This window comes from Dromaius novaehollandiae, chromosome 3 (assembly GCF_036370855.1).
Source record: "Dromaius novaehollandiae isolate bDroNov1 chromosome 3, bDroNov1.hap1, whole genome shotgun sequence".
NCBI lineage: Eukaryota > Metazoa > Chordata > Aves > Casuariiformes > Dromaiidae > Dromaius > Dromaius novaehollandiae.
The window spans coordinates 20,791,600-20,815,666 of NC_088100.1; the positions used below are offsets into that span (position 1 = coordinate 20,791,600).

Below are 24,067 nucleotides of genomic sequence, written 5' to 3' on the forward strand. Positions count from 1 at the left end.
CCGGTTTTCAGATCTGGTGCACGCACGGATCGATATTTTCTCGCTGCTGTTTTTTCAAACCGTAGTTGTCTGCAAAATGTTTCTATTTCAGCGGACTGTAAGAGATGCGGGCTTCAAATTTTTCTTTCTCCGTGCACCCAGTTATCTGCTTGGGGGGCAGGGGAGGGCTAGAAATACTGCTCTGAGTCTGTGTATCCAAACAGTGCGCTCAGGGCTCCAGGAAGTTGCTCTGCATTTACTGGCAGTCATTTTCTCGTGATGCATAATGCACAAGGTGCCATTGCAAGCTGAAGTGCAAAAAACCGAAGAAATGATGTTTCTGGTAGGGACTGAGCTTTCTTCTTTCTCTGAGGTTTCTTTCTTAGCTAATATCTGGCAATAATTTATAGCTGCATGTTAATACATTGTCTTGATATTTCATCATATCTGCAAAGAAAATCCCTGCAAAAGAAGTGCGTCTTTTCACAATAACCGCACGTCAGTCTGGCAGACTGTAACTCTGAGCAGTATACAATTAAGGGGGGAAACCCCCCAGCACGGTTATCTGTTTGGGGCGTGGGGGAAGGGGTGATGGTAATACCTTTAAAAAACGAAAGGCAGTAAGCCATTATTAGCAAAAGCTATATTGAGCATGCTTGCCAGACAGGCAGCGCAGCTCAGCTCTAGTTCCGCCCAGACATGTGCCTTGCCATTTTCATTTTAATCAGTCTGCTCAGGATGGCTGCTGATTCATTTTGCGGGATGGCCCCCTGGGAGCCAAGGTGGAAGCCTGAGGCGAGCTGCTATTGCATCAATGCAGCACTCCACATCAGACACAGGGAGGGGAGACAAGACTTCAGCAGCAGATCGAGCGCAAAATACCAGCCTCGCTATTAAAAAACAAACCAAAACACCCCAACTTCCTCCCCCCCCAACAAATAAAAACTCTTTGGGAATTAAAAAAAAAAAAAAAAAAGGAACAATCTCCCGAATCACCAACTAAAACAACACAATTAGCGGAGAAAAATCTCTTCTGCTATTTATTTCCCTTTGTACCCTGGAATCGCTGGAGCTACCATTTCTTTTCACAACTCCTCGTTTAAAAAGAAAAAGGACTCTCTCTATTTCTCTATTTACCTGATAACTAGCGGGGGGTGGGATACCTGATTTAGCTGGAGACTTTGATTTGTGGGATTGACAACCTTATTATGCAGTGAGCTTATTATTGATATTATTCTGCTCTCGGTTGCCATGACCACCTTGTGAGAGACATTCAATTTTCTCTCTTCCATCATCATTATCTATGAGGCCATCTGTTGTGGAAAATGAATTCAGCCTCATTTGCATGACTGATAAGCAAATTTTTTTTTATCTATTTAACAGAAGGTCATATGCCGGGGATTTGGAGCTGGTGAAAAAAAAAAAGTGGAGGAAAAAAAAAGGCATCTCGAGAGGATGAGTGGGAGTGCGTGCATTAGAGGATGTATGTGGAAGTAAAACAGATCCCTCAGGCCTGCTAGCCTATCCTACTGCATTTGTCATTCCTGCCAGGGCGACATTTTTTTCCCCCTAAGCTTCTGCACACTAAAGAGAGTGAGAGAGCTTTTTCCCTGCAGTCTTCTCGAAGCCCCCCTGATTTTTTTACTCAGTATTGGTGGGTGTATTTTAATATATATATTTTTTGAATCCCTGGAACATGGGGTATCTTTTCAGTGTTCAATGAAGAAAAAAGCAGCCTTTTCTGGGTCTCTGTGGTATGCTTCTTACTCCTCATCCTTTCAAAGTTGTAGTGAGCCAGGGTGTTTCTTAACCATGCTGAAATGTCTTTCTTATGTTTAACTTGTAAATGGTTAATAGTGCGAGTGTGGGCTGTGTTTTATTCAGGGTGGGGGTTGATTCTTGTAGCTAACTAGAAAGATTATTGTGATTTTTGCAGTCGTTCTGTAGCTTATACTTAAATGTCCATTGTTTGCTCGTTTCAAGTTCTTCTGACAATACTGCTGTGCAGCCAAAATTATATTGGGCTGTAGAATAGTTTATAAAATAACCTAAAGTCTGTCTTTACTATATGAACGCATAATGTTGCATGCATTAAGCATGTTGTTGTTTATATAAACTTGCTGCATGTTGGACGGTACTTGTTTGATATGGAGAACCTGAGACAAAAACTTCACAGCTTGGAATGCTCAAGTCTTGTGACAATCAAATACAATTAAATAAAATATTATAAGATACTATGGTTTTGCACTGAAACAACATTTGAAAACAGTGGATCTGTACTTTTAAAGGGAACACTCATATAAGAGTAGTACTTTTAAGGAAAAATATCTTAAATATTTTGTATCCATAATAGTTTTTCTTTTTCCTTAAAGAGAATTATATTTGTAAAGAAGGGGTGGGTAATTCAATTAACCCCTCTAAAAACATCACAGTGTATACTTCAATTTAAAAATAGTTCAGATAAGTGGAATTATAGTCCATGTAAATTTAGTGCAAATTCGTTAATGTTATTCACTGCTAAAAAGTAACTGAAGGATATAAAAGAAAACGACTTATATTAGTTAGTAGAAAAGAAATGACTTATTAGTCTCATAAAAGAGACATTACACAGGTTTTCTTCTTAAATTTGTCACTAACAAAGATTAAACTTAATGGAACAAAAGCATGCCATTTTCTCCTATATAATAAACAAAGTACACAGTCTCATCTAAGCAAAGAGAATATTTTTAAATGTTTGTTTTCTGCAAAAGTAGTGTGTGCAGAAGAGAAGATTTTTTAAATGAAAAATGTTTTGCAGGGTTGGATATACTCCTTTTAAGATGGAAAAGGAGATATGCAGTATCCTCTTTCTTGCAAACAAATACATTTGAATTACAGTTATAATCTATAGGGGCTCTCTTTATGTTTCCTACTTGCAACACAGAAATGGTCGTGAGTGCTGAATTTCAGATGGAAAGAAGTTTCACTTTTATTGAGGTCAGATCCAGAGAGCCAGGTCTCTGACTTGTCCATATTAAGGAACTTACTCTAAATTACTTGATTAAAATTCCTCTTTTTTTTTTGTTTTAGGAAACACTTTGCAACAGATCTAGCATTACCTTGTCATAATAACCTATTGCTAATAATTGTTTAAAGGGTACTCTTTTCTCCTACTCCTCTGATATCAGAAGGTATTCTTCTTGTAGATTTTTAAAAAGGAATAAGATTTAATACTCCTTTGTCATCGGCCATATTTATCATGCATATAGGAATTTGCAGTGGAAGTTAGATTACAGAACTAATTTCACGCTCAAAGTACAGCACAATTCAGCTCTGGCGGTTGGGGTGGATTGTTTGAAATGGTACGAGTTTCCTCAATGGACTTCAGCTGGAAGTAATAGGATACTGTGTATTAGCAGGCTGTCTTATAGCATGCAAAGGTTGAGGTCTCCCTCTTATCCCCTCCTCCCCCTTCACTTGAATTGTTAGCATCTTCCAAAGGCTTGTGAATAAAAATTGGTAAACTTCGGTAAAAGCCTAACAGATAACACAGTCGGTTCTCTTCCGCTGCCCCCCAAAAGTTAATTACCAAGCTTGGTTGGATTCCTCCTTGCCACCCTGACATTTGACTGCTGCTAATTCACTGATTAATCTCATTAATGTGATTATAGCAGGATTTGGAGCTGGCTGCCATTGTTCTGCAGACAGTGCTATTCAGCGCGAGCACTTGCCGCCTCATTCAGTTTGGCTGTGATTTTTCAAAGGCGGGTTGAGTGAGCCATTGTGCGCGCGGTGTCTGCGCCGCTCCCTTTCAGCACCGGGAGCTGTCCGCCGCTGGTAGCAATTACGTTCCGCGCTGCCCGACTTCCCACCAGTTTACTGGCAATGTGAAAATGACTTACTTTCATCACCTTAATGATTCTGCTCGTTGAGGTAAAAGCAAGAGAGGCTTTTATGCCTTCTAATTAGGCGATGTGAAGATGGCTGTGGTAAAATATGAAATCTATGCATTTTAATACTTCTTTCTTTATTTTAAAAGCTGTCTTCGCGTGCATTTTGTTTTCTCAGAGAGATCCACGGAGTGGTGTAGTTTAAATAGTACTTCCCTGCAGCCACGGAATATAACTCTCAAAACATGAGGGACATTACAGGTGTTGTCATAGTTAGTCAGACTTTTTCTTCCTTCGTTCTTCATTGAGTGAATCTCTTTCATTTATCTTCTTTTTATGTAAATAAACAATGTATCAGGTTTAGCTCCTCAAAATTCACCAGCACTGTTATGCCTAGGGTCTTCCCTGTGTCTGCACTACAAATTCCCATTTGCCGGAGTTTGAAAATAGTAAGCATTTTATTTGATTGAAACTTGGTCTGAAAGATCTTTTTAATGTCTCTTTATACATAAATATGACTTTTGCAGGCTTCAGTTACAGCAGTAGTACTTGATATTGAAGTTTGCAGGTTAGACATTTTTAAATCATAGGAGGAATAAGTTCTTTAAAGTAAGGCACTTTACATAGCATTAGGGCATGATCTGCTCTGCCCTGTTTGATATTTTCACTTTTCTTATCTAGAAGTTACGTTGTTATCTTTTAATAACTGCCTACTGCACATGCGCAGTAACTACTTTCTTTTTTTTTTTTTTTTTTATCTTATCTCTTTCATTTGTATTCTTTATGAACATGACCCTGTACTGGAAACTGAAGCCACACATTAAACTCTATTGTGTGAAGGATTTGTCAGGACGACCAGTGAACTCCTGCAAATCACTAAAGTAAAAATACTTTTGTGTTAAAGTGCCTTGCTGAGGAAAAGGTAAGAACTATTAAAGAACACATTACATTTAAAAGACTTAAGTATACTAAATGCCAGTGATTCCTCTGCAGCCACTGCAGTCTATTGAAAAATAATATACAAAATTGACAAATGCACTGAAACTGAAAAAATCTGTTGCTTTTTTAGTATACATTTGACTTTCAAATAGTTTTTCAGAGTCATTGATACCATATTCTTAATAGGGTTTCCTATTTCCTCTCGCCTTTCTTTCCTCAATGAATATTGTCTCTTTAACTGTTTTAGAGAACTATACGTTTTAGGGATGTATAAAATAAGACTGTATAGGAACAGGTTTTAACAGTGACAGCCACAATATGCAGGCCAATTAAGGCTGCTCGTTAGCAGATATATTCTTGTAATACTCCTGTCAAGCTGAAATTGTAGTCCCTTATTGACAGTAGTGGGTTCGTCTGATGCTTGAATTATGCTTTCTGCGTTTGTCTAATGTTTCAATTCTTGTTAGAAACTACTACCAGTGAAAAAGTAAAAGGAATAGTACGTTTCCAAGTACACTTCACCTGAAATATGCTAAATTGTCTATCTTAACCTTCAGAAAAAAAATATTGTGCTCTCATTAACGCTGCTTAAGCATGACCTGCATCTCCTTTTCCCCATGGATAATGCGCCTTGACGAGACACAGGCTGGGGGAGGGAGAATCCATCCCACAACATTAAACCCATACCCTAACGTCTTATGGAGGATAATTAGGCCAATGAATCACCAGTCTCCCAAATTATTTTTCACACTAGTCTTTTTGTAAATGCTTCTAATTTATGCAGTCCCCCCCCCCAACTCTCTCTCACCAACACGGGATTTATATACGTTCCGCCCCAATTAATGCAAGTATTCCTTTTGTCTTCAGTGGGAGAAGTATCCGGCCATATCTTTGTATCGTCTCGAAGGCTGGACAAGATTTTGAGATTTTTTTTCCAGATAAAACATCTTCAAGATATTTAAAAAGTTTGAAAACACCTGCCATGATACGTGTGCCACATAGTCATCTTCACAACCTTCCTAATGCTAGCCAGCATCTAACATAAGGTGGTCCTAAGCTTTAGCAGAGGGAAAAGACCAACCTTGATCTTTTTAAAGGAGGATACAGTTATTTAAAGATTGTGCACGTAGACTTTCTATTAGAAAATGATCGGAGAGGGGTATGCACATTCACAGGGGACCTGTGATCACCAAGTGTGTGTGTGTGCTTCTAAGGCTGAATCGGTTAGGGTAAAAAAGCAAGATTACCATCAGTCGCTTCAAACCAAACATGGTAGCGCGCCTTCCCCAGCGCGAGGAGGAGGCTCTGCTGCTCGCGGACCTGTTCCGCCCCCCGGGCCCTGCGCGGCGCGCTGCGCGCTCGGTGCCCGCGGCCCGGCCGGGGCGCCGCTCCCGCGGGCTCCGCGCCCCGGCCTCGGCCTCGGGGGAGTCCTGCGAGGACGCGAGATGTGATCAGGGATGACAGGGAAAAATTGAAGGAAAAAAAACACGCAGCGAGGTGGAGATGGGGGGGCGGGGGATGAGACAGACGTAAATCCTTTTTTTTTTTTTTTTTTGCTTTATGAGGGAAACACTGCGTTTTCCACCTAAAACGTGGAAGTCGTGAGGGCTTCGCTATTGTTAGCGCCTTCCCCAGCAGGCTGGCTCCCCTCCGCATTCCCCTGGGAAGCTTTCCCGAGAAGCCCTCCCCTGCCACCGGAGCGTGGCCGCGGGGCCGCCGCCATGGCTCGGGGTGCGGGGGGCTGGCGCGGGGCAGCTGGCCCCCTCCTTCAGCCCGCAGCGTGGCTCCCGGCACAGCCAGACGGGGAGGGGGCTGCAGCCTCTAGCAACCACCCTGTCTGGTCTGCACACGCCGAGCGGCGGCTCGGCTAGGGAGGGATCCCCGCCGCGGGTGGGGGAGGGTGTTCCTGGCGCCTCTGGGGTCGGGCCCCCCCGCCGTAGCCGCAGGCTCTGCCCGCGGTCCTCTTGCAGCGGGGGCAGCCCGCGGCGAGCGGGGCGGGAAGCGCGGGGGCTGCCGCAGCACAATGGCCGCGAGCGGGGCAGCGGCGCCGCGGGCGCGCGGGGAGGCCGCGCGTGCCTGCACGGCTGCGTGAGCCCCGCCGCCGCGCGCAGCACGCGCCGCCGGCCGGCGGGCAGCGGCGGGTGCAGGGCGCGCTCCCGCGGGGCAGCGCTGGCGACCCCCCCCCCGCCCCCCGCCCCCGGCAGGCGCCGCGGGGCGCCGCTCGCCCCCGCTGCCAGCGCTCGGCGGTGCCGCCGTCTGCGGGTAAAGATCGCGGCCGCTGCGGCCGCGACCAGAATGGCACTGCGGGGTCGGGTGACTCCCCGTCCGGCTGCCCGGGGCGAGCCCCGCCGAGGGGCTGCCCGGGGGCGGGCGCACGCCGCGGAAAGCCCGCGCGGCAGCGGAGCGGGGCGGGTGCGGGGGGTCTTCCCCGTTCCCGTCGGGGTGACACACACCCTGCGCTTAATGACCCAGCCCGCGGCTAAGCAGGGGCAGCCAACGCCACTAAACGCACGTAAGATCGCTGGGGAGCACACATTGAGGAGCACACGCAAATCTAGCCCTTTTTGTGTGCGAGACCTTGTTTATGTTTGGTCTGTTGATCACATGAAGTTTAGCTGCGCAAGTTGCTGATGGTGGAAGGCTGCTAATCTTTTCAGCTTGAAATAGTTGATTTCTTTTGTTTCAAAGGGAGAGTATGGTGTGAGCAGGTAAAATAAATGAGACTTCAGCAGTCCATCTGAATTAACTCTGTACGCCCTGGAGAGGTGCCCCGGTGGCAAAGCAGCGGTCGTTTTACGTTAGTATTTTCTTTAAAAGCTGCGTTTTCAGGTCTAATGATGGGGGGGGGGGTGGGGGTGTCTACAGCGGAGACACCATTTTAGCCCAGCCTCGGTGCCGGGGGAAACGTCTGTAGCCGCATCACCTGCCCGGCGGCGAGCGGGGCCGCGTTTCGGCATTCCCGTCTATTCCAGGGAATACAGCGCCGCCGCGGCGCCCCGCGCCGCCGGGGAGCCCGGGGTGCCCGGGCGCCGGGGCAGGCGCCGCGCGCCGCCCCAGCCCTGCCCGCCTCCTGCCGCGCTGGCGGCGCCCGCTGGCTCCGGCGGGGGCTGGGCGGACGCGGCCGCAGCGGGCAACTGCGCCCTCGCGTCAGGACGGGGAAAATGGATGCGTGCCGCGCCGCTTAAGGGATGCGGGCTGAGGCAGGGTAAGTCAGCAATCTGCTGCTGATGCTATTCTGCGGCAGTAATGTGGTCTCTGAGGGAACTTGTGCTTGATGCATGCTACGCTGCCAAGGCTTCCTCCAGCTCCTCGCCTCTCTGCTGCTCTTAAATGGAGGTTACAGCTGATCCGTCAGCCACAGAGCTGCACGCATGCCCATCGCTTCGGCGTTCAGTGGTGGCAACTTATTAATTTCTGTCTCCGACTTCAGGCCCGTTGGTTTCCTGTCTGAAAGCATTATTACTTTTGTCCATGTGGCAAAATAATTAGCATACAGATGAGAAGGGATCCTGCTTCTGAGCCTCAGTAGCAGGAGAAGATGTGCAGTGGAAAGTTGATTGGATGAATGGAGAACAAATGGTGGGCGTTCAAAAGCATTAGGAGAGTTTTGTTGTCGTGGAGCAGGTCCGTCAGTTTTCTGGGTGCATCTCGTAAGATGGAAGGCAGGGTGGCTGGAGCTGAGGCGACTGCTTGACCGACCGTGGCCTACTTGAAGGTGCACATTGGACTGCATGTGTAGCTAATTCATTTGGACTACTTTGTTTTGCAAATCTGCGGCTTTCCCTTTGCTATTCCCTCAAGGTAAATATGTCCTTTTCTCATTGTTGTTTTCAGGGTACTTTGTTGTTGTTCAGAAAGTGATGGAAAGTTCAACTCTTTGGGCAGTTAACAAAAGAATAGCTGGGTTTTGTACTTCTCTTCTTCTCGCAGCCTGGCTGCTCAGTATAGCCTCCTGTGCTTGGAGCAGGAGCAAGCAGAGCAGCTCGGGGCCTGATCCTTCCTGCTCTGCCTGGAGTCAGTGGGGAGTTTGACATTGCTTCCAGTGAGAGCTGGATCGAGCCCTCAGTGATTGTTGTTTTAATGACGACTGCTGGAGATTTCAGAATTCGGCTTCCTATTTTCTAGAACAATGTGGGTCGACCTGTAAAATTAACAACTGCTGTTACAATGAAAGCCCAGAAGTGATTAGTTTTGTTTGGTGTGGTATCTGTTTTATTGGTTGAAATAATCAGAAAAAAACATTCTTATTTAACACAAACTCACTAGTGATTCTAAAAACTGAAGTTATTGGTCAACAGATTACTAGTGAGTCTCTCAGTCTCAGATATCTCCATTATATATGTATCTTAAAAAGCCCCTTTTATTGAAAGGAAAAGAGAAAACAGAAGAAGAATATAAATACGCTGTCTTTGAATTACAGTTTTTTGCTAGATAATAACACTGACTCAGAATGGAATCCCACTTCTCGAGCAGAGCATCCATTGATAGGCATTTCTTATATAATTCTGATGTGTATAAAATATAAGGTGCTGTAATATTTACTTGAATTTGCTTTTTTTGTACAGTCATTGAGGAATATTTGTATCCAATTTTAATGATTCTTCATCCCCTTAAAAATGGAGATTTTCATTTTAACTGACCTAATTTTTAAACTGCAGTTAAGGCTAGGGTTAATTAGAAATTATTATCCTTTAATTGTCTTTACATAGTTTTTTTGACTATTGAAGAGCTGTGAAATGAATGATTGGCTTTAATTTCAGAGGTGTGGGTTCTTTTTGTCACCTTCAATTATGTTGTTTTGGAGAACAACAGCATACAATTCAAAAGGATATTTAGTTTTTACCTCTCTTTGTATATCTCCTTTTGTTTTTTATAATTGACATTTCAGTTTTATTTTCAAAAATTACCGAAGAAATTAAAGTCTTTGTCATGTCATTCTGCAAACAAAAAAATCTTGGAATGAACTGTTAACCCTTCGCAGGCAGCTGGCAGTTACTTTTGATGATTTCTCCAGGTTCTTCAAGTTTGGAATGAGAAGGTTAAACTTGGTTGCTGTGGTGTAGTCTGGTAAATACATGTGTGTATGCTTGTTTACAATATGGCACATTTAAAAACAATTGAAATGGCAACGTAACACTCCTAGCATTAGAAACACAAAGTGAGGTAAGACTGCATGCAATAAAACAAGATATTTCATTGGGAAAAAAGTGATGACTATACTTTTCAAAATTACATTAATTTATCAACTGAAACAAAGAGCAGAGTAAATGATTATGATGAGTAAATACAAAATGCAGTACACGTTAAACTAATCTAAGACTAGGATATGATTTTGTATGTATTTTACAGCCTGAACTTTCCGGAGAGTGAATGTTCCTTTTTTATTATTTCAGACAACAAGGGCAATAGTTAAACACTAAACATTTGCAGTGGTTCTTTGTTTTAGATACAAATACCCAGTTATATGCCCTCATTTTCTAAAAGGGCACCAGTTTTATCATAGTAGCTCTTAGTTCATAGCATGACTTTGTTGTTCTACTCTACAGTCTTGTATCCTACATATTGTGGAATTGAGCAAATGTGTGTTTGGAGACAAAGACAATTAAGAAAGAAGAGGAGCTACTTCAGTGTATTCAGAGGTGTATTATTTCTCCAGATTTATTGAGGACTGTTTCTGAGCATCTTTTTTTTTTCCTTTTTTGTTTAATTCTTGTGTTGAGGAGCTGAGTAAGACATGCAAAAGGAGTATTTTGATCAAATGCACATACATGCATAGACACACACAGCAATTTATTAGCTAGGCTTAAAAAATTTGCTGTATGGATGGCGAATAAAGTACAGTTTTGTAAACTATTCTTCTGTACCAGTCAGGCTTTTATGTAGACTCTACAGCAATGAAAATATAATTCACATCCATCAGCATTTCTGTGGGAAATCAGCATGGGCGTTTCTTTTAAATGCAGAGTACAGGCACATTTATAAAACAAAGTTCTCTGAGTTAGAACCTATTTCTTGATCAGTTCTGAGCACAGCAGTTGTTTTCTTGAAAGATTCAGTGATGGAAAAGTACTTTGATATTAAATTTATATATGCCACTGAACATCATTATGGAAATAGTGAATTTAATATCCATTTGTCTGAACTTGATAGATGTTTGCATCATGTAGATGAACTTTCAATACGGATATGAAGTTCTTGACAGTATAATACAAGAAAACTTTATGGCTGTAGATTACTTACTGACCTCTTCCTCCTCATAATAGTGCTGAGAAATTCTAATAAGATTATCAAAGCTGTGTTAAACAGAAGCACAGCCAGATTTCTATGGAATGAAAAAGGATGCAGGCCAAATAACATCATTTTCTCCACGTATAACAAAGCCTAGATTCAAAAGTCGCAAGGAGAGCAAATCAATGCTTTTGTAGTATGTTGACAAAGATTCTCTCTTTAGAATCCTTCACAGTATTTTGCTTTGATTAGAAGCACTTTGACTATTTCAGCCATAGAGGAAAAAGCAGCAAAATGTGATGAAACTGAAATGAAGAGGGAACATTTTATGTTGGGAGGGGGAGTAGGGTGTGGAGACAGACAGAAAAAAAGCACAATAGGATTTTTGATCCCTTAAAAGGGATCATGCTTTCAGCCAGGAAAACAGCAAACATTATTATCAGATTAGATTTAAAATCTGATCTGATCTCAGATCAGATTTGGAATGTGTCTGCTAGTTTAATATGTTTGTACTGAAGCTGCAGATATGGAACATGTTCACCAAGTAACAAAACTAGACCACTTGGTTGTGGAAATAATCAAGTCTGCAGGGCACCCCATAGAGATCCATCAAATCAGGTCTGGTATGGAACTGTCTGGTAGGTTTAAACATAAAGAAATCAATGTTGCGTCTGCCAGTAGACTCTTTGGTTTGCTGAAACTCCCACCTGCCTAATGCATCTGGGCAATTGGTTTCATCAGAAACCAGTTTCCTTCAGGATGAATTTTATGCGTCTTAAGGCTCCGGCATAAGCAAATTGATTATAGCTCTGCACCAGGCAAATTCATAAACATCTGTAAGATCACAGATTTTCAACCAACCCAGCACTGGAGTCTGTTATTTTGTGAAGTATTAAAAGTCTATATCTGTCATACCTCATGTCAGCACGGCATTTTTTAAACAGGAAGCTGATTAAAAAGGGCTTGGTATACTATGGGATGTATGTTCACTTGGCATAACTTCAGCTGTTTCAGTCTGAGTCTGGAAAGTGCTGTCCGTCGTTAGTTGCAGTGGTGAAAAGAATCAGTGTAAAGTGACAATTTTTTTTTTTTACTTTCATGATAGGTTTTAAGAAGGCTGCTGTTTTGTTCCCACTTTGCATGAGCCTGATTTAGACCCCAAAGGATAGAAATTCATTGACTTCAGTGAGCTTGGATAAGGCCTGTGATCTCTTTTTATAGTGATAGGCCAAACATATTTCTGATGCAGCTCCAGTAAAATCACAAGAAACATCTCACTTTCCTGTATTTTTGTAATTAATAAGACTGTTTAAGGACAGAATGTAAAGGAGAGTATAGTAAGCACTTAAATAATCCTTCAGACTTGTCACTGAATAGCTTATTTTTTTCCTGTCTCTCTGGTGATGTTTCATGCACACAGATAGAAATGGTGATACTTGAAAGATGTAATGCTAGAAGTATTTATATCACATATAAATATCTTGTTTTATTTTTCCAAGGGAAATTCCCTTTTCTTCTCCTGTCTCTAGGCAGTACTAGAGGATATTACCAAGGGAATAAAATTTTATGCCTAATTTTAGTGTTCCTCTGCCTAATGTGGTGTGAATAAGTACCATGTTACAGCATTTAACCCAGTTCATCTTTGTCACTTCCTGAACAGTTCCTCTATTCATATAAAATAACCAAAATGCAGAATGAGGAAAATATCCAAGATTTGTTATGTGGATAAACTGCAGAGAGTGATCGCTCTTTCTCTTGGAGTGGATGCTCTGGCATTCCTCTCAGTGCTGCAGCAGAGACATTCTCTCGCGTAAGGATCAGGGAATACCCTTGAAAGGGGTTCCCCAGGCCTCTTGTGCTGCTGCGTGCCAGTGGCTCGTCCCTTTGTTTCTTATCTCCTTCCCCAGAATTAGTTGTTAAATCAAATGTCTTAATTTTCTGAATTTAAGAGTAGCTTATGCCAATCTAGCTTCTAAATGAGCAATAGAGATTTGTTTTAATAACATATTTTCAGAGATACTAGCAATTCCTCTATTGTCCGAAGAGTAAAAGGCCCATGTTTAAATATGAAATTGTGTTTATAACAAGTTTGCATACACTGTGGCTGTCGTGCCCCATGCATAAGCATTCAGGATTGTTTTTGGGGTATGTGTATGTTTAGGAAGAAATAAAACTGTTGTATTATGTCATAGAAAATCGTGTGGTTGCAAGCAGGACATTTAATTTTCTGTGTATCTTTTTAGTGCTCTCGATATGTTTTAGACAAGTTGTTATGAATTCAGAATGGTATTTCTGCAGTGTCTTGGTTATGCCGAATAATTTGACTGATAAAAAGACCTACAAAACCTAACTCCTTGGGCTTGAAGTTGGCACTACAAAGTAATGATTGTGTTTTGTCAGCACATACACACACAAAGTCCATTTTGAGTCTAGTTAGTAACACCCAGAGTTTACGCAGGTCAGGCTAAACTATATTCACTGACAGAAAAACTTGTTTATTCCAGCACTGGTAAGAATGCCTGCACAGGTAGTACATTACCTTTACTAAGACAAACAGTTCTTCAGGAATTTCATAATGGTCTGACCCTTTGGCTGTGACCAATCTACTCCCAATTTCAAACTCTATTTTCTAGTGATGAAAACCTATTTCTCTCAACCTTTTAAAATATTTCACATGTTTGGATCTACCTGAGCTTAAAGGCGTTACTCTGTGTGGAGTTACTGCTGAACTCCATACTCTAGCAAAGTGTACTTCTTCATCTCACAGAGATAGTGGGTACAGGTCAGGCTGCAGCATTCTCACAAGAAGTAGGATGATTTTTGTACATCGCTAGTAAAAGATGCAGAAGCTATGATGTGAGAAGAATGAGTAACGATGGCTCTTCAAGTGAAAAGAATCAACCATTCCACTAAAAAGCTGTCATTGAAAAATCTGAGGTCATACTGACCAGTATACACAATGTGATGCTTGAGAGAATGAGAGCTCCGTGACTGTTGGGCATATGACCTCAAAACAGAGAAGAAAAAAATCTCAGAAATCACAGAATGGATATGGACAAGCTTGTTGAGGCGGTGTTCAGGGAGGAGTCAGGAGCTGTACTTACGTGGAGGACTTCAGGAATGCAAGGACAAATGCCAGCTGGAAAAGGAAAGGAAGCTCAGGTAGGTTTATTCACATATACTACTTGTGCTATTCTGTTTTTTTCTTTTTTTCCTTTTTTTTTGTTTTTTGACTTTTTTCACAAGCCTAAGAGCTCCTCCCTTCTCTTCACTCCTTCCTTTCCTCTCTCAGAATAGTGTCCAATTGTATGGGGACAGGGAACAAAGAAAGCACCTTTTCAAATAGCCAGTTTATTTTAACATCATTACTATGTGTACTGTCAATCATAGGCAAAAATAAATGAATTAAAATAGAATAAATGACACAAAATATTCATAAATGTGTGCTACTGACAGGGCATGTAGGATTTCTGTGACTAAAGTTCAATTCTTGGCAGACAGGAGCAAAAACAATAGCACTGAAACAGATACCTGAGTCTTCCCTTGAAACAGATGGGAAACAAAAGACTTCGTTGCAAGCAATTCTATAATCATCACAAAAATTATGTATTTTCTGTGAATAAAATGTAAACATGTAGTAGAAGCCTTCATACATGCTTTCTGAGAGAAGAGACCAAATTCAAAACTTCTTTTTTTTAGGGATAGAAAGTAGAGAGATTTCTTTGCTGGTTCTGGGAACTTATGTGCTGAATTAAACAGTAGCATTTATCCATTTCCATTCATGGATTTTCAGGTTGATTTGTGTATCAATATCCCCTTTGACCTTCAGCACATTGTCAGCATTTTCCAGCACATGTTCTTTAAATTTTGAGAGTGACTTTCTAGGAAGGCCTGTTTTGCTTCTCCTTCTGTAGTGAGTTACTGCCTCAACATATCAGCTCTGGAGAGGTCCTTGTTGGGAAGAGGCCAGTAATGTGTGATGGGGTGATCTTTGGCTACTGTAAGGAAACTTTTCTGGGGCCTCTTCACCTCATGAACCAAACTTTGCCTGTTCAGCCTTATTTACTGCATTTTAGTATATATGGTAGTCCATACTTCCTATGCCAGCTCTTCAAGGTGACAGGCCAGCATTCATGGATTTGCTGAACTGCCCTCCACAAGTCTGACACAGTTTATAGGAGAAAAAACATATATGGGAAAAAGATGGGGAGTTTTATTTGTGACCTTTTCAATCTTATAATGTCTGTTTTTTGTTTTGTTTTGTTGTTGTTGTTTATCAGCAAGCTTGGCTGACAAATGGCAGACTATGATTAGAAGAAAGAAGAAGAAGAAAAGGGTCGATCTTTTCAAACGGGGCTGTTTGGCCCTTCCAGCGCAACAGAGAAAAAGGTGCACTTGGAGACTGGAGAAAAGGTACACTTGAAGACTAAATGTCCTGATTCGGCAAATGCAGGCACTGCAAAGCAGTGTGGCACAAAACATCAAGTGATTTCAATGGAGGAGCTGTTGAACCTCATAGACAGTTCTGTGCCCAAGGTCTCATTGCATATACCTTCTTTCTTTCTTTACCTCCTACCTGCCAACCTGCCAAAGAGCCAAAGAGCCAGCACAGATTGGCCACAGTACTGCTTCCAGCCCACTCCAGTGGAAAATAAAGGGATAGGACAAGAATGCACATTTGTTAATATGACTCATGCACCTTGCATTTCTTATTTGTGATTTTATATATTGTTTGCTATGGTTAATAAAGCTTTATTTTGTGAAAGGCGTGATGTATTTGTTCTGTTTAAAAACCTGATGTGAAACTCCCTTTAACTATATCTGCAATTCTCACCAACTTCAGTGAAATGTGGTTAACTTTAATTTAAAATTTCTAGCAATTGCAGGTAGATAACTTTCTGAACTAGGAAAGCAAAGGATAGAGTAGATTTTTGAGAACTACAGTTGATGAGATAATTGTATCATTATAAATATTCTGGTCTAGAGTAATGTCTTTGTGTTACTGCACTTCAAAAGCATTCCTAAAAATTTGAGCTTCACATAGCTTTTATAATCGCAGTAGTGTTAGTGAGCCATCATCACTTAATATAACAATCCAAAAGTGTTACTTTGTGTTTACATACTTGGAAATTAAGAGGAGCAGAATGGGATATGTATCTTGCCTACTAAACTTCTTGCATTCCTACACTTTGTCAAGAGTTGTAGTTCTTGCAGGCCTTTATAATATTCATGTTCACTATAGATTTGTCAACAAAGTTGCTAACCACCAGTAGCAGTCAGGGTTTTCAAGTTCCCAGAGACAGTATGCCTCTAATTTTTCAGGGTAGAAACACCTTAGGTTTGGGGGCATTTCCATTGCAAGTTTGGTATAAACGCAGCATATGATTACAGGAACTGGATTTACAGTCTCCCATATCTAAATGCTCTGTTTCCACTTTTGATTGCGCTTGATTTGCACTATGATTGTTATGAGGGCTAAAAATCACTAGTTGTACCATTTTTAAGCAGTCGGGGAATATCTATAGTCATGGCAAGGTTTGTTTTCTGCCGCCATCATCTGCTTCTCCACAGTTTCTTTTCTTTCCTGAAAAATATGCTGATAGAATTGAAGATCTGCTCATGCACAAAAAACAGGTACTGCCCTATGAAGCAGGCATAAGACCTTCGCTGATTTGTTCTGTATATGTTTCTCACGCTATTATAGACAGAGTACAGAAAACTAGCATAAAAACAGGGAAATTGAGGATAACCAGAGGCTCATAAAAACAGCATAAGGAAGAGAGGAATCGGCGGAAGCTGAGCCTAAACTCTTATAGTTCCCCAGGCAGAGTGTTGGGGTCTCACAATGTGCTGCTAAGTATTTCCAAAAGAAATGTCTGCAAACTGCATGAACTATCCATAATTCCAACACATCTTTGGCTAGTAGAGTCATTTATGGAGAACAGCAATGCTTGTAAAGGTCTTCTGGCATGAGTGCTAGAAAGATTACATTCCCAAGAGCTGAAGAGTGGCACAACTGTTACTAGTAAAGTTTTCTATTGTAGGCAGGGCTTTAAAGTAAATGACTATAGGAGAAAGAGACCTCTCCTTACTCATGTTTAGTTTTCCGATCTAAGGATGCAAGTAGGCCTGGTCATTCCACCTGTCCTTTGTTTTGATGCCCTGAAGGCTGAAGGGGAAAAAAATTAAGGACTGAAAATTGAGAAAGCAAAATCAGTAGCTTCCATGCAAATGTAGAATTGATACATATTATGACTTTTCATGTATGAGAATTACAGATTTCAATTCATAACTTAACATTTTTAAGGAAGAAACTTTCACATGACTGTTAACCGTAACCCCAGTATGACTAAAAATATCTCAGCTAGTGTTCACACTTACACTTAACTGTAATTTTTCTGATTAAACATCAAAATGTTAGAGCTATGGTAACAGTAAAACGAATTTGTCAGACATCTATATTAGAACAAGCAGACATACATTTGCATAGCTACATTTACAGAGCCAGTGGCCTCATCCTGTCCCCATTGAAGTCATTCAGAATTTCTTCAGGGGTGGAAAGGATCTTTTATTAGTTTCCAGGTTTTTCAGCTGTTAATTTACAGACTTTTCCAGTATGGCTTTCAAAGCAACTTTCACTTAAAAAAATATAGTTATTAATCCCTGTTTCATCAGTTGAGTTCTTGATTGATTTATCGTTTTGCCAAAAGGTCTGAATATTAAATCTGAGTTTGACACGTCATTGCTGTAAGTAGTTTTGTGATCAACTATTACATTGGTTTTGATAAGTTTAAAAACAATCTTTCCCCAAGAGGTATCACACCCATAACACAAGCCGAGAAGTATTTTGCTGTCCTCTCTAGAGGCAAGTTGCTGCTCCTGTTTACAAGTAGACTGAAACACTAATGATCAAAACAGTATCAAATTGAAAGGGATAGGATATATGTATTAATGAATCTTGAATGATAGCAGTAGCTTTTGCTTTACGAGGCGGTATATAAATTTTACATTGGGAATAGTAAGTACCTTGTGGTAGGGTCGTGGCTGCTTCTAGAAAATAGTCTTTTAAATATATTCAGTTTTTGCCACTTTTCCTTTATCTTCCCTGAAGCTTATTTGCTGTCTTGAACTGTGCACTGAAATTTTACTGACAAAATTAAAAAAAATCAGCATTCAAATCAAGAGCGTAGAACAGCTTTAAGTACATAAACTCCTATATGCATCATGCAAGACAATGCACACAAGTTTGAATGCATTGCTGCAAATTTTGACAATGCAAACCTGCTATATTATTTATTAGTAATTGCAGATGTCTGCTAGGTACAGTGGGAAAAATCTTATGCTTTAGAAAATGAGGTAGCTGTTTATAGACAGATCATAGAATAAGATTCTGGTTCTTGTGTGACATACTCACATGGGGTGCTATGAAACTTCAGAGGACTATTCACCTGCTGTAAGTAAAACTAATGCTTACATAATCAGGGCCTGAGTCAGACATCCAGTTCACTACTTAGAAGAAATTTTCAGACAAAATAAACTGTGTGCAGACCAAAACTGAACGACTTTGTAAGCTCTTGTTATAAAAAACTATAAGCAGAATGATAGTGGAAAAAATCAAAACATTTCTCTTTCCAGAATGAGAGATTTTGATTTTCCATTAGCAGTGGCTTTTTTGGATACTTTCTAACTTTTTTCTTTTCTTTTTTTTTTTTTTTTTACAAAATAAAGCACACTCATATCCAAAATACTTTTGGTTAAATAAAATGTTCTAGTTAAACCCACCTGACTTTGTTACTGTTTGATTTGCCAAGCATTTCATTTTAAATGAACAAGAAAAAAAAAAAAAAACAAAGTGAACCTCACAGGTTGAAATCTTTCTTGAGCTGGAATTGGAAAGCTGTATGTGGTACCAGCTCCTACAAGTTTACTTAGTTCGGTGAGACTCTGATCCAATACCCCTAAATTCTGCCTAGGTTTTCCAAGTCACTAAGCACTGCTGAAAGCCTAATGCCTCTGGTTAGGAGAGATGAGAGAAAGGGAATGTTCTGAACATTAGGCTTCTGAATTTGGGCCTTCATGGTCAAAAATTTATTTTCAGCAAAATAACTGTGATCTGTGCTTGAGGTTCATGTACAGCTGTAGAGGTTGCTGGTTTATCACTACATGGCAGAGATCTAGAGAATACATTTGGATACACCTCATTGCTTGTGTAACTTGCAACCTGGCATATTTTATCTCTTGGAGTGCTTTTGCCAGTTGCAGTAGCTTTGCATATAAAGTAGCTGTACGCTCCTTTGCACTATTACCCTGATCATTTTTTCCTTTTTTGCTCTTTTTAGATCTTAGTAACAGTCCTTGTATCTTTTCTGATACAAAACTAATTTTGGAAATTGATGTCATGGCATGAGAGCAGATCCACAGGTGTTACCATTAGCGTTTTTAACCCAGGCTTCTCACAATTTTTAGTGTTTTTTATAACTGTTACTGGTTACTGCAGCCAGCAAAGAAAAAAAAGTGAGGAGGGAAAATAATAATAGACCCCCCTTGATGAAGGTAAATAGTATGATTCTGTTTTCCAGATCTGTAACAGACACTACTGCTTGAAGGGATTTCAGTTTGATGGTACCACCTAAGAAGTAATCTTAAAAAGAGTGGCAGTAATGAAGGTGTTTGTTGGAGCAATCTTTTTACTAGCCTTTGCCTGGTGAACCGGGGCGTGATTCTATCTCATTCTACTCAATGAGTTGTCTATCATTTCTGTCATTTACTTATTTGTCATTGAGATAGTAAGAGTATGTCTACATCAAATTGGTCAAGCATGGGTGTAGGGTATGCAAATATACCTGAGCTGGTTTTAATCTGTTTAGGTCAGATATCAGTCCCAAAGAAAACATGGTCCTTTGGCATAGGCTCAGTAAACTTTCAGAGATTTTCTACCAAATGCTGGATTAAGCAAGCTCGGGTACATGCTCTGTAGTTGCATCTTTTAATGTTCTCTGTAGTTACACTCTGAGGCTAAAGATATAATTCTCCATTATGATAAACCTTCTGTAGTCATCTACACCTGTATTAAATTAGTATTTCTAGTCGCTTTGTATTGGAATAGCTACAGAAGGTACAAAGCAGTTGAGAAGATCCGTAGTAATTTTCTTAAAAAAACTGGTCAGAGTCTGAAGCATGAAGTTTCATGAGGTTGGGAAACTTACCCAGGATAAGCACTCCAGTCAGTTGAATAAAGCATAATTCGTTTCCTTCCTGTTGTATATTTCTTACGCAATTTTTTTAGGGTAATTTGATTATTAAGCACCTGAGATAGCATGTGATGATGAAGTGACATGAAACATTTGTATCTAATAAGCCTTAATGAAATATTAGCTGTATATGCCGATCTAAGAATTTAGACATGTAGAAGAAAGTGTAGACTATTAGAAGTGTAGAAGAAACAGTGTTTTATTTTCATAGATAACATAAATAAAACAATATTTGTGACAGGTAGTCCTGATAGTTAATACCTCATTTAAGAGCTTATTTTGGGCTAGAGACCATCTCATGAATCTAATTCACAGGTTCGTAGAAAAAATTAGGTTGGAAGGGATATCTGGAGGTCATCCAGTCCAATTCTCTACTCAAAGGGGTTCAAATCAGGACTGACTCATAATAAAATACAAAGTTTGGTCTACACAGCAGCACCCAAGTATTGTGGAATGATATCAGAAGCTGTGAGAAGTAAGAGTCTAAATGAGGTTCTCTAGTTCTTGTTTAGAGATGATGAATCCAATATCCAGATAGAGTATGCTGCTATAACTTCCCTGACGTCACCCTATACTGCCATGTGTAGGTAATTTTATTTCTAGCATTTCCCCATGTCACTGGGAGTAGAAACATCCCTAGAGCCAAGTGCTGAGTCTTCCTGTTGGATGAGGGAAAGGGAATCCACAACATCCGCATAGATCAGAAGGGTGGGAGGACAATGTAAAGCTCAAGTCCAGTATCATTGAAAAATATCTTTTTAAAAAACTACCCACTTTCTCTGTTCTGAAAAATCATTTTGAAAAGGAAATGGAATTTTTAATTGTAGTAGCTTATTTCTATTGCAAGTTAGAAAAGATACAGTAGGAATCAGTTCAGCGCCAACGGGAAGATACTGTGGCTGGCCAAGTAGGTTCTTCCTATTTTAAAGAATGACAGGAGTTAAAGTGGAAAGAAAAGCATGAAAAAAGATGCAAAGTCCAGAGAAGTGGGACGAAATAAGGAGGTGGGGACTTAAGTAATACAGCTTGGAAACAAAACTGTAGTAGGATTGTTCAGTTTTTGTGTTTGTTTGTTTAATAAATCTTTATTTTGTATTAAGGAATGTGTTTGTTTTAATACAGGTAGTCACACTGTAGAATAATGAAAGCAAGTAATTTTTGTGTCTCCATAACAAAACATCATGCTCCCTCAGCTCCTGCTTACCTTTATGCTAATCTGCGTTGATCCATAGTATTCACATATCACAGATGACACAGAGATGCCAGATACAAAAATAAAAGAGAAAGAATATGTTGCTACTTCATTTTCTATGCACAGGACACAGATAGGTTCATTTCAGTGTCGAGAGACAGAAAAGCTTGGACACAGCTAGGACATATTAAGGTTCAAACTCTTCTCTTTATAGCACTAGTGTAAATTGAATTTGTCCAGTGATTTTTCTGGTTTCTTTGAATTTGTTCAGGTGTTACTGCAAGAAGAATTTGGCTCTGGGTAACTTGGAAAGTACTACAGCCCTGGCAGAATGTCAGGTATGAAGATAGAATAGAGCTGCACATTTCAATTACAAATAAAAGAAAATAACATTTTAAATTCAAAATTCTAGTATTTGGGAGATACCTCTGAAGAGACAGAGCATCTTTGCTGAAAACCTTCGTTTTTCAGAGCAGGCCTTTGGGCACATTTCTAACTTTAAAATACTCTTAGGTTTGATATGATTAAATGGTTTATAGAATCTTCACTCACCTTAAAGTTTTTAATTTTTTTTTCACATAATATCACACATACGGTGACATCTGTTTTGCACGCAGAGTCAAAATTGTTCTCAGCAGTGTCAAGAAAACATAAAGAAATAAAATCATAGGGGATAGTGAAATGTGGAGTCATCCTAAGCTGTGTTTCAAGGCTTTATGACTTGAAAGGGTTTGCTTTTACTGCGGAGACTGCCTTCTTGTTGTGTGGTTTTACAGTACCTAGCACAAGGTATTCAGCTTCATGACTTGGGCTACTAGTAATAATAACATATGCATGTTGGATATTCTGTAGTGACAAGACTTATTTTACTGTGAGTAAAGGCCCGCTGTGGGTGAAGAGCATGGTGCTGACTTACTGGCTAACTTGTGGGAAATACAGCTTAGGCCTTGTCTCTCCCTGTGGATTTCAGAGTGAAACAGTTATGGGGCACTGCTTTTGAAAAGCAAACAGAAGAAACAATTATTCTTTATGTTCTCCATATCAGTAATGGCAAAGCTGAAGCCAGCTTGGATTAGTTTGTATATACTTACAAATATTGTATACTCTTATACTAATTGTATGCTGGTGCGATACCACTGAACTTGCCGTCGTCATCAGTCCTATGCAAGAGGAGAATCAGAGCTGCTGTTTACAAGATCAGATCCACTATTATAGTTGTAGGTGAGGCACAATGGCTTCCCATTTGCCTCAAATGCAGGTATGCAAGTGAGCCTATGCAGGGGGTTGCTAAAGACAAGCTATTCCAAACCAGGCCAGCTTTTAAATGTACAGTGTAATGTGTACTGAAGAGTCAGGGTTCTTCCATCATTCCAGACAACTTCAGTGGTAACCATCTTTGATGTTTGTAATGTGTGGGTATGGTCTCTGTGGCAAGCTGAAAATTCTACAGAAGTCTTAGTTCATTATAAAATTGCAGACTATATGATTTGCTAACCACATTCTTGAATAAAAGTGTAGGTATATGTTAGTCTTGGTAGTTACAAGCTACAGTTTTTACTCATCCTTGAGATAATGAAGTGATGCTGTTCATTTTTCACACCCATATATTGTGTGTAAGCATGGACAGACAAAAACATCCCTAGAAAAAACTGCATGATTACTCAGTTTTATAGGTAAGTGGTAGGGAAAGAAAGATTTTATCTTAAAAAACAGAAAAAAAAAATACTTCTAGTAATGAGCTAATACAAACTGATATATTTGATACTGCTTTGGGGCAAAGGGATGGGCTAGGTGACCTTTTGAGGTCCCATAAATCTCTATTTCCCATGACTGAGTGAGCAGTAAAAGAAAAATAGAGAAATATAAAAAGGAAAAGAAACATGAGGCAGTGGAACTAGAGGATTTGAATATTGAACAATGTTGATCATGCTTTTCAATAAATGCAGGGCAGATAAAGAAACACTAACTAGCTAGTGCAGATATTGGTAATGATCTAGTCACAGCAGTGTGGAACTTAGTGCTAAGTTATCAAGCTGAGAAGTGAAAAAAAAAGTCTAAGCTGTGATTAATTTACCTTATGACTTCGGGCAGTCTCTTAGGAAATCAAACACTTTTGAGAATTAAGGAAGTTTTTGAGGGGAAGATAATATTGCTGCAAGGCTACAAGTCAAATTCTAATAATATATGCAAATTTGTACACATTTTACAGAATTAGTGACATCAGGGTAGCTGTGATTACCTATGTCTATGATCATGGTAAATTTTACAGAGAAGAGTAATTGTACTTTATTATTTGTTTGCCCTAACTAATATATTTGGAAAACAGAAAAGTTTGAAAACCAAAGTCTTTTGAGTCAAAATAGGAGCATTCTCTTCCTTCTCAGGAGTCAAAGGAAGTAGCTGTTATCTGACAACACAAGAACTTAAAAGCACAGTCTAATGGTCCCCCTGAATCAGTCTCCACAAAAATATTAGAGCTACTTAAAGTCATTGGGATCTATTGGTTGTTTAAATTTTGTATTTTGGTAGTGCCTAGGGCATCAAACAACTTAGGACTTAAGGAGAGGTTCTTCAAATGCAGTAAGTAAATGCCCAAACAGAAGAAGGAG

The 24,067-nt window shown here is 40.1% G+C and overlaps 1 protein-coding gene across 14 annotated transcripts in view; it reads left to right on the top strand.

Annotated features, from left to right (window-relative positions):
- Positions 1 to 258: 258 nt before the first annotated feature.
- MYT1L (myelin transcription factor 1 like) overlaps positions 259 to 24,067 on the top strand; it is a 319,538-nt gene continuing 295,729 nt past the window's right edge. For 10 of the 14 annotated variants that reach the window (XM_026106848.2, XM_064508507.1, XM_064508512.1 and 7 more), the window contains exon 1: positions 7,999 to 8,588. The gene's annotated coding sequence lies outside the window, so the exon portion shown is untranslated. The other 4 variants (XM_064508504.1, XM_064508503.1, XM_064508505.1 and 1 more) reach the window with 4 other exon arrangements.